General features: G+C 39.9%; 1 long non-coding RNA gene across 3 annotated transcripts; it reads right to left on the bottom strand.

The window, feature by feature from the left end:
- Nucleotides 1-479: 479 nt before the first annotated feature.
- On the bottom strand, nucleotides 480-9,869 carry LOC105007155. 3 transcript variants are annotated; one of them, XR_001197926.4, is made up of 9 exons: nucleotides 9,790-9,869; nucleotides 9,612-9,685; nucleotides 5,195-5,245; nucleotides 5,028-5,115; nucleotides 4,016-4,827; nucleotides 3,364-3,708; nucleotides 2,388-2,444; nucleotides 846-1,019; nucleotides 480-519 (listed from the first exon to the last, which is right to left on the bottom strand). It is a non-coding gene; the product is annotated as an uncharacterized LOC105007155 (long non-coding RNA). The 3 variants fall into 3 exon arrangements; XR_004576066.1 differs by lacking the exon at nucleotides 480-519 and adding an exon at nucleotides 530-751 and having other exon boundaries at nucleotides 2,388-2,483; XR_003782042.2 differs by lacking the exon at nucleotides 480-519 and adding an exon at nucleotides 530-751.
- Nucleotides 9,870-10,193: the final 324 nt, after the last annotated feature.

The following is a 10,193-nucleotide window of genomic DNA, read 5'->3' as shown; positions in this document are numbered from 1 at the left end:
CTATGCCAGGGTTCTGGAGAGAATACGGCCGATAGTAGAACCCCGGATTCAGGAGGAACAGTGTGGTTTTCGTCCAGGCCGTGGAACACTGGAACAGCTCTATACCCTCTACAGGGTGATGGAGGGTTCATGGGAGTTTGCCCAACCAATCCAAATGTGTTTTGTGGATTTGGAGAAGGCATTCGACTGTGTCCCTCGTGGCATCCAGTGGAGGGTGCTTCGGGAATATGGGGTCCTGGGTCCTTTGCTAAGGGCTGTCAGGTCCCTGTACGACCGAAGCAGGAGCTTGGTCCACATTGCCGGCAGTAACTTAGACTTGTTCCCTGTGCATGTTGGACTCCAGCAGGGCTGCCCTTTGTCGCCGGTTCTGTTTGTAATTTTTTAGGACACGCTGGAGGGACTATGTCTCCCGGCTGGCCTGGGAACGCCTCGGTGTCCCCCCGGAAGAGCTGGAGGAAGTGTCTGGGGAGAGGGAAGTCTGGGCATCCCGGCTTAGACTGCTTCCCCCGCGACCCGGCCCTGGATAAGCGGAAGATGATGGATGGATGGATGGAGAACAAAGGCATATTGTGTAGTTTGGGCCTATTGGCTGAACAACTGCAAAGTAGTGCAGTAACTTTTTGAGGCATTATTTAGACAAAAGGACATAACTTTCAACTAGCCTTTTATAATGCTTTAGCCTTCTTTCAGATGAGTTTCTACATCAAGTCATTCTTGAGGGTCTGCAACCTGGGTGACAGTTTACCACTTTCTAGACCAAGTAAAATCTTTTGAGTGAATTCAAAAGTGTTTGTCAGTGCTTTGGGATAGCTGAGGTGTAGTGCATAGATCAGTCCAAAGATTACCAGGAAGGCATCGCCAAGTCTGGGGAGGCTGACCACGGCATCACTTTCAACAACAGAGATTCTCACAGGGTGGTAGTGAACTGGACTTGTATCATGGTCACTGATGACAGTAAGAAGGCCCACTGCAACACCATCAAGCTCTGGCTCATCAGACTCGTCCTGAATGAATGAAAACTAACACATGGAACAGAACAGATTACATAATTTCCCATTGAAATCAAATACCTCTTTAACAAGGGAGACCAGAGGCCTGTACTACAAATCAAGATCAACATGCCCTGGATTTCTTTCAGTTACCCAGCTTCACTAACCCTAACAACCGCGGTAACCGCATAAGCTGTGTCACGACGGTGGCTAACAACTAGTTCAGTCAACACAGGGTTTCCCAATCCAGCGGTGCGCACGTTCAAGAGGCGGTGTTTGCACAGCACGACCAATCGCAAAACATCTACCAGAGCCGCATATTTTATATAAGAAGAGCAAACTATAACTCTACATTAATATGAAGAACACAGACACGGTTTTACAGGCAAAACGCAATAGTCGCTGCTTCCTAAAACAGGAAGGAAAGCTGGCAAAAAAATAGCCGACGCTGTAGATACGGAAATCACAACGCTTATCAATATCACTTCCCCATCAGTCAGGGAATAAAAAATACAAAAACATAATTCAAACCGATGTGTACATTGGCAACACACGCCTCAACAAGCCGACAAATAGCCTACACATAATTCCCTCAGCTAAAAATCTAGAACTTTCATAAAAATACCCATCAGGAAATGTTAATGAGGTTATCGCTCTCTCTCTACGCACAGAGCTCCACCTGATCTTCTAAGAACGGTGACGCCATTATCAATTGAGTATTGATTGGTCTGTAGGCCGTGCTTTTACACCGGTTGATCTCAAATCTCCAACATAACCTGCTCCCGACCAGGTTAGGTGTTCAGCATAAGTTACCACAGCGTTTGAACCCGGTAACAACTGATCCACCGTTGTGAAACACAAAACCCTGAGTTGAACCTGAAGTTACCTCGTTAACGCCAAATCTTGCTTCATAGTACAGGCCTCTGGGTCTCATTGTAAGAGGTGAAAAACATAAGATCCATGTTCTGACAAATGAATACTCAGTGCATTAAGTGTCCGAAATGTACAAATGCAATCAGTGTAGAGGCATGGAAGAGGGCTGATTCTGGAATAGTGACTGTGCTGCAGTCTGTAGTGTCTAAATAACGGTATTCTGGAGGTGAAAGAAGCTGTGCACAACTTACACTTCCAGATCATTTTGGAACCAGAAACCAAAAAGACCTAAAACTTTTAAAACAGAATTGCTTATACTCACTACTTAATATAACTACAAGTTAATTACTATTAGCTTACCAAAACATGATCATGGACTACAGCTAACACTGCTTTTAAATGACGAACATTTTTCCTCAAAACAATTTGTTTTATATAAAAAAAATTCTATAGATGGAAAATAGCATAAATAAACAAATTTGTTTTTAACATGTTTTTAAGAAGAATTCACATTAATTAGATTACCTGGTATCTTTATCAATCTCCAGTTATCTTCCTTAACTCCGTCTTAACTTCTTGAAACTGGAACACAGAGATGCAAAGGCATAAACTGATCTGAAACTGAACAATTAAAGCATTCAAAGAGTGTCAAATTATAAATACTTACATTTATAAATGTTCCCTGTTAATGATCTTTTCATTTGATCCCCTAAGTGTCAAGCTACTAAAGCCATCAAGCAAAATAACATTACTGTAAAGAAAAGCAGTAGCACTTGAATTTTACTGCATGGTTAATCAACAATAATGCAATTTCTACAAACTAAAGCCTTACTGGTAAGGGTTTTTAATGTATTCATCTTTGTCATGAAATGCAGCTTGCCTCCAGTTTGTTTTAGGACCGACGCAGCACAAGTGGAATTTGGCGGGAACGGGCAGTTGACTCGTGTTCTGTTAACAGCAATCTCTGTGTCTCAGTCCGCTCACACAGAATTTAAAACGAGAAAAAAGACGTCGCTAGAAGCTACAGAGAACGCGGAATTGCAGTGTAGAACTCCGTTTGAGCTTAAAGAGGCCCTATTATGCTCATTCACGCTCTTTTAATATGATATTGGACCTTAGTGGTGCATTATGGAAAGTTTCCATCAACAAAAAACTCTGAACTATGGCTTCTACTAATGACTAATTTTCTAACACCACCTTCAAGCGAGGAATGAGCGTGTGATTGCTAGATTCATCCGTCGTCAAACCCTTCAGTGAGTCTGGTAGTGGTAGGTCGCTAGTTGTGCTGCTGGAGTGTGTAACGTTAGTGGTCATGCTAAGTGGCTATAGCCCTTTAGCAGCTAGCTAACCTATATCTGACTTCACCAAGTTGCCAATGCACTACAACACTCCCGTGAAGAAGCCAGTGAAGGGCAGGGGCTCCGAGAAGGTCTAGGCTCTCTGAGATAAACACATCAACGAATGTATAAAAGAAGTAAAGTGAATATAAAATTAAACTTACATTAAGTCCAGTGATGCTGACTTCCTGCGCCTTCTGTTGCATCCCGCCTTCTACGACCGATTACAAACTGTTCTTTTTTTTTTCCAAACAGTGGTAAGGAATTAGTAGCTGTTTCTTAAAGTCAAGGATCCTTCCTTGGTAGGACTAGTCCTTCCAAGGAAGGATCCTTCAGAGGCTAGGCCAGGCTCCTCCTTAGCATTCGAAGAACACGTACAATGGAACAGGCTACCAAGTGCACGTCATTGCGTCATTATGTCAGTGAAAAAGCCCGCCTTCGTCCCTGAGCCTCGCTGACCGACGAGGTGTCTGCACTGCATGAGGCACCTCTGGACCACGATTATTTTTCTGTGTGGAAGATGACACAAGTACATAAAATAAATTATTTTGTTTCTATGACTATTAAGACATAACATGCTTCAAAGTTACCAGCTAGCAATTATCCTCAAACTACTGTAACACTGTAACCAACATATGAAGTAATTTAACAACACCATTGGTAAACACCCATACACAGTCAAGAAGGTACATTGCTAGTTCATTAAGTACATTTAATTTACCTTCTTGATACAATATTAAATATGCTGCAACTGTTTTAGATATGTTAGATACAATTATCATCTTACAGGACAGATTAGATTATCACTGGACTAACCTAAACTTTCTTCTTCTGTCTGCAGTCTTGAAGCAGCAGCAGCTGTAGCTGATGGCCGCTTCTTGTTGTTGGTCTTGTTGTATATAGTTGTAAATGTTTAAGTTGTTGTATATAGTTGTAAGTTGTTTTATATAATTGTAGATATGAGAATGTTATGAGAATGTTGTTTGAATTGTTTTCCTTCATGCAAATAGTTGTCAATATTTAAATGTTTAAATAAATAATTTTTTGTAACCAAGAAGAAATTGTTTTTTGTAGAGCTTGGAATACCTAACCACAAAACGTTGTAAGTAAGGGTGAAGATATTGTTCAATACATTGTTCTAGGCTTCACATGCTAGTTATTTGTTACTTACCAAGTTGTTTCTATTGCAGTCTAAAGTACAAAAAAAATGGACATAGACTGGGCAAAGACAAAATCAGTTAAATTTAATTTACTTAATTTTTGTATTTTTGACTTCTCTCTGGCCTCTGCTTCCCTCCTCTCATCTGCCTCCCTCTGGTATTTTATGTCCTCCTTCAGTAGCTGTAGGAATGGATCCACTCTCTCCCTTCTCCTCTTCTCTCCTCTGTTCCCTGCTCTCTCTCTGCTGCTGCATGTGTCTCTCTCCTCCTCCTCCTGCTCCTCCTCATCTCTCCCTTCTTCTACCTCTTGTGCAGTGCTTGGCCCTGGTTTGTCCTTTTGGATCGAGGCAATAAGGCAGGAGGGCAAGACTGCCCTAATGCCTCGTCCATGAGGGCAAACCAGGGCCAAGTTACTGCCGTCGCCTTGCCATCATCTGTCCCCTGACCTGTAGCAGGACACTTGCATTCCTACAACAGTGAAGATCAAAAGGTTGTTGTGATGATCTATTACTACTATAGTACACAACACTACATCTAAACTTACTGTCAGCTGGCCCAAGTCTGTCAGGTTTACATCCAAGGCTTACTTAAAAAATCACAAGTTACATTAAGATGTTCATAACAATTATGTCCATACATTAATACCCCCAAAGTACAATATCTCCCACCTTGTACTTCGTCTTCAGATTGTCCCACTTCTTCTTGGCCTGGGCGTGGGTGACCCTCCCTCCGATCCCCATCTTCTCCAAAATAAGCCTGTGTGAATAAGGGGGAAATAAAAAGCAGATTACACAGCTATTACTTCTGAACATTAAACAGTAGTGTAGCTTCTCACCGATATCCGTTGGCCGCGGTGTCCCTACCCCGGTAAACAGCTGCTGTTTTTCTAAAGGGAGACGTATAAACATGAGAAATGAGAAAGCTATCAGTATAACGCTGTGTATGGTATAATGTTAACGTTACTTTAGTCTGTACAACTTATCTAGTGATTTATAAAAGAAATGCCGGTGATGGCAACCTAGCTAACAACTGTTAGCTAATATGACAGGTCCGGTCCGGTTCGGTTCAATTAGCTAGCTAGCTAGCCTACCGTTAGCTCGTGAGGTATCTAGCTAAATATCAATAGCAATTTGTACTGGCATTTAAACGTTAAACTTAATTTTTATGCACTACCGTTTTAACAAAGGTACAGTAATGTTAAACACTAAACTAAAGATACTTACATTTAAAAGCATATTGCCCCGTCACTCCGCTTAGGTCCGCCAATTTTTTATTTTACGAGCTGGCAAAGCCGTGCGCATAGGATTGTGGGTAATATAGGAGCGCGAAGGATACACATATGCATACTTTGCCGTCTATGGGAAATTCTCAGAACGAAGGACTCAGTCCTTGGTGGGATTCGGATCCTCGACATTGGAACCATAGACATAATAAAGAGTAGACGCCGCATTGGCTGCTGGGGCGCGAGAAATACGGCCGCCATGTTTGACCGGTCATACTCCTATTTGCGTAGCAGCAGAAGCAACGATGCCAGAGCACTATGGAGCATACTCCTGCTCATATCGGCGGACCATCGAAAGCAGGGCTCGGGGGATTACTTTTCACAAGTAAGATTTAACATTACCGTATTATTGGTTGTATTTTGTGACTAGAATATTACCAGAGAGTTGAGAAGGAGCAAGGATCTTTGATATTACTGTACTGATATCGTATCCAGCTAGCTAGGCTATGTTTACTGCACCAGCCAGTGTTCACCCAGCGAACTGAGACTTGATAAGTCATATTCTATAACACTGACTTAGATTACAACTGACTCAAGAATGCTATTGTAGAAATAAAGCAAATATTACTGGTATAACATTGGCCAGCTAATTATATATTAATATAAATAAAAGACGGTATTATCATTGTTGTGCAGTACTAGCTTAGCTAGTAACTTAGTATTTTGGTGGTAGCTTCACTATTTTCAGAATCAAGTAACTTTTTTCAGTAGTAGTAACTCCTTTATTTACCAAGTAGCTTGGCCACACAAGTTACTTTTCTTGTCATGTGAAATTAGCACAACTTAAAGTAACTTCCTATGTAATGAACTAGCCTACTGCTGTGTTTGTGTAACTTTTTTTTTTATATATATATATTTTTTGTGTTACTTAGCTTGCTACATTTGACTGGGTGGTAGCTTTTGTGTAGTGAAGCTTTATTCATGACAGAGTAACTAATAGCTTAGCTCACTGCAATTTCCAAGTAACTTGCCCAACACTGTGTATTATTCACGTGTAATTCACCCTAACAAAAGTAAGTTACCTCTCATGCCTCATACCCACCACACTTAAAATAAAGGCAACAGAACATCTGATAGTAGAATGGTTTTCAAACAAGCTTATTATTTAGTTCAGCGGTATGTGCTCACCTACAGGTTCAGCCAAGATCACTTGGAGCTCCTATTTAATTCAATCAGAGCGTCAGGTAGGGTTGGTGTTCTTTTAATTACAATTTTGAAAATATACCTAATGAATATCTTTATGTCTTGTGAGTAATGTATGTGTTGTGTGCCTGTTTTCCATATAAGGAGGCTGGAATAACAATCCATCGGCACTTCCAGGCCATCTTCCGCCGCCTGATGGTTCGGTGTGGTGTCTCACCTGTGTAAAGCACTATATAAATTATTATTTTAATAAAGTGCTGAGTGCTGCAGAGAGGGTGATCCGCCAAGCTTCACCAATGCCAGCTCCTAAGGTGTCGACAGTCACAGACATCGTCCGGGAGGAGATTGGAACGGAGGATGTTTTTCTGCTTGGGGAACACATTGAGGAGACTCAGTTTGGCATCGACAACCATCATTCTGACTTGTTGTCATTGGTTGTGTCTGTGTTTCTCAAAATAAGGCTGCACCACATTACCAAACTCACCTCTCTTGAACTGCAGAAAGGGAGCACGAGGAAGAACTGTCTTCTTTCAGGGGTTTTAGAGCATGTGCATGTGTGTGGTTCCACGACAATTCAAGACTTTAATCCTAAATTCCAACATCCCAAAACTAATTCTAAGCTTTATCTGTACTTTAACCTTACTCATCACACATAGTATCTTTATGTCATATCTGTCATCATTCTGACAAGATTAACACTGAATCTGAAAGAAATGGCTTAAAACTGCCTGAAAACAGTGGTCTGTCACATTTTATGTGAATACTGCTGTAAGTGTTGTTGGGTCTGTAAATACCTCTGTTTGTTTGTGTTTCATGAACTCTAGCCTCATGGTGTGTGTCTCCAGGAATCCAAATGTTGGTCTCCTTTGCCTTACACTAAGTTTGTGAGCTTGTGTATAATGAAGTTTATCTTTACATTATGTCCTTGTTATTGTCTTAGCCCTGATCCCTTTCCCTCTGGGTTCTGAAAAGCACTTGTAACTGTGTTTTGAAAATTGCTACATTAATTAAGTTTGCAGACTTTTCAAGGGAGTTTCAACAAAGTAAATGTGTAGTTTAAATAAAAACAGTCACTTTTCATTTCAACCTGCTATTTTAGACTGGGATCCATGTGAGTATGTTGGGATGGGGGCTGTGAAATGAGAGAGAGAGAAATATATATTTCTGACTTTACTGCCACTATTTACACATTAGGTGTTTCAATCAGAATGATAGTCAAACTGGAAATGTTCCTGTTTTTCTCCCTTTTTGGGGATTATGTTCACATTTTTGATGAATATAAAACTATGAATATTAAAATACGCCGAACCATGTGTCCTGTATCATAGCTACATGTATGACCTTTGCAGCAAAAAAACCCACGTGAAAATCAGTAAGGTATTCACTGAGGTATGATTAATTAAATGCGCTGACAGGTCGTTTCACCTGCCAAAACAGATTACATTGAGTGGAGCAGCTGACCGGTCCAAGATGGCGGTCCCACGGCTCGTCAGCGCCAGTAGGCAGTAGCGGTCGATGCGGCGTCTATTCTTTATTATGTCTATGATTGGAACGGTCCTTCAACGGACGTCGATGACGTAGCATCCTCCAAATTCTGTCTTCGAAGGATCCTTCCTTGACATTGAGAAACAGCTAGTGTAGTATGCGCATTAGCGCCGCATTCTGCTTCGGAGGTTGCTCTGAATAAAAAAATATCCCTGCAGCTGCTCAAAACTTAAGTGAAAAAGAAAAATGATATAGGCTGCATTAAACTGATGACATAAAAAATTAAATAAATAAATAAATTGAATACATTTTGTCTTCCACTTATGTCTAATGCATTTCAGACAATTTTCCCCAATCAAATTGTTACTGTTTTAATAAGCTATGATTGCAATTTATTTGTTATGATCGATTTTACTTATTTGGTGAAACACTTTGAGATTTTATTGTACTTAGCATGTGCTATATAAATTAAGTTTATTTTTAAATCATCCCTTTACTAATTTGGTGAAGCACTTTGAGATTGTATTGTATTTTAGGTTGTGCTGAATTAAGTTTATTTTTAAATCATCCCTATTTGAAACAATAGAGATAACAGGACTTTATCATTCTTAGCATGTAATTACTTAATTCTATTAAGTTGTACTTAAGTTATGTTTTTAAGTTATGCTTACTTATACACATTTTTTTTTCAATTTAATCAAACATTATTAGTTATAGTTACTCAAAAAGGAAGAACACGTTACACCAACTTGACCTAACTTAATTAAGTTAGTAGAACTTTATCTAAAACTTTGAGTATACACTACTTAATCTATTTATTTACTTTGAATGTTTGTGTTTACAGTGTTGTTTGGTGGAGATATTGTCTTATTGTAGTTTTGCAGACTTGGAGATCCCAAGATTCATTGTCACTGTCATTTTTTTATTTATTTAAAATTTCACCTAATATGTTGTAAGTAAAATTACCTAGTTTATAAATACATTTGAAATAAGTAAATAAAAACTAAAGAGTTTTGATAAATCTAACCTTATCATGTGGCTGGCACTTCACCATTGACATGAATAGTATCATGTCAATGCCCTTTCTCCTTCATTTAAAGTACAGACACCTCTTCCTTGTTATTGCCCTCACCTTTCTTCCTGATGACTATTTAAGTTTTATCTTCCTTCATATTAAGATTCCATTCAATTGTTTGTAGACATTCTGTTTTGATTTTCTTTTTTACTGTGTGTAGATTAATGTACTGTGTGTAGATTAATGGCATTTAAAAAAAAAAATAATGATACATTTAGTCTATAACACCACAAAATGTGGAGCAAGTGACTGGGTCTGGGTACTTACCCAAGGCTAGCCAAGTTCATAATATGAGCCTCTGATTCCTAAGTCTGTCCACTTCTGCTCTTTAAGCTCTTGTGCTGCTTAACAGAGGATTGTAGATTTATAGCAGAGACTCTTTGTGAACATCCTCAATGTAATTTTGCTGTGTGTATTGAAAAAATATATAGCCTGTACAACATACCAATCTATTGCCCAAGTTTACAAATACTTCCAAACCTTGCTCATCGACCTTTCCTCTCCCTCACCCCTCCTCCCCACACCTCAACTGCCAGAGTGAAGAGCCACTTACTTCTCCTAAGTGCCTATCCCCACATACCGAATTACACACACACACACACACACACACAGAGAGAGAGACTCCTTCATTTCTTGCTAGTAGTGTGTGCTGATGATATGTCCCACATGTCGCACTAATCCAGAAATCTTTTTCTTCTACCTCTCTAAAGTGCTCAGGGGAGGCTAACCCCTCAGTCCAACCAACAGGAATCAGCAATTCACCTGTCACTTTCCGTCTGATAGCCATCTCCAGAAGGGAGGTATGGATCCCAAACAGCACCCATATAGGCTTTGGTCAAAAGTAGTGCA

The sequence above is a fragment of the Esox lucius genome, chromosome 8, assembly GCF_011004845.1.
Source record: "Esox lucius isolate fEsoLuc1 chromosome 8, fEsoLuc1.pri, whole genome shotgun sequence".
Classification (NCBI taxonomy): Eukaryota; Metazoa; Chordata; class Actinopteri; order Esociformes; family Esocidae; genus Esox; species Esox lucius.
This window is presented reverse-complemented; position numbering and strand designations above follow the sequence as displayed.